Below are 1,149 nucleotides of genomic sequence, written 5' to 3' on the forward strand. Positions count from 1 at the left end.
AGTCTCTCTCTTGACATTATCAGTCCATTTTCCTCTCTGCAAGCAGCCTGTGGAACAAATGATATAGAGTTGAATCATGTATAAAGGAATCATAAGGAATTTGTTTGTATGGTCAAATATAACCTGGTTAGATTTTAACTTTCATTTTTTCATACAGTCTTAAAATTGAATATGACTGTCAACAGTTTCCTCAATTGCACTTTGGCTTTCTCAAGCACAAGGTTAACTGCTTCCAGACCAAATTCCACACTCTTTCCAAGCAACAGGTGGGACTCGAACTCACAGTCTAAAACTTTGCATATGTGCCGCTTTTGAGCCCAAAGCTACCAGACCAGAAAGATATGGCCTTATTAGACAAACAAAAACATGCACCTTAGGCTCCAAGTGCCTGCTTTGACTGTATTATAAGACCCTCCTTTATGCAGCAGTTTGCAAGCAGTTCAGGTGGTGCCTCGGCGGGAGAGCAACGGTCCTATAGGCAGTAGGTCTTGAGTTTGTTTCCCATGAGTGAAGTTTCAGATGGACGTGTGTATTAACGAGGAGCTTACGACCAATTGTTAAGATATGTGCCTGGGAGGCTGAGTAGACCTCAAAGTTGAGCAATGAGTGTAGTGGTTGGGTTTGTCAATTAGCAAGGGCTACATGGGGGGTCCATGTGAATGGCATGTTGGAGGACGATTAAAGTTTGCAACCCTAATGAATGACAATGATGGAAGAGGACATTGTGTTTTGCAAAGGATGGCTGGGTGGTGCAACAGTCCTCTTGGGGGAGTGGGTTGGGTTGTCCTCCTGATGTTGGAGAGTTTGACAGCAAGGTTTGTTGTGAAATGTAGGTAAGCTGTAGGTGGTAAACTGGCTTCAGATGAGTGATGGCTGTGTTGAAAGTATAGGGTTGTTGAGTGTTAGGGTGCCATGGCAGCAAGCAGTGGGGGTAAACTGGGTTTAGTTGGGTAATGTAGGTGGCTGTGAAAGTCTAGAGGATTGTGTGAGACATGGGTTGCATGGATGTTAGGGTGCCTGGGGTGTGAATAGTGAAGAAAAGGGTAAACTTCGTTTTGTCTGGTTTATGGAGGTGGCTGTGAAAATGTAGAGGCTTGTGTGACATGTGGGTGGGATGGATGTTAGGGTGTGTGGGGAGTGAACAGTGGT

This window comes from Pyxicephalus adspersus, chromosome Z (genome assembly GCF_032062135.1).
Source record: "Pyxicephalus adspersus chromosome Z, UCB_Pads_2.0, whole genome shotgun sequence".
Taxonomy (NCBI): Eukaryota; Metazoa; Chordata; class Amphibia; order Anura; family Pyxicephalidae; genus Pyxicephalus; species Pyxicephalus adspersus.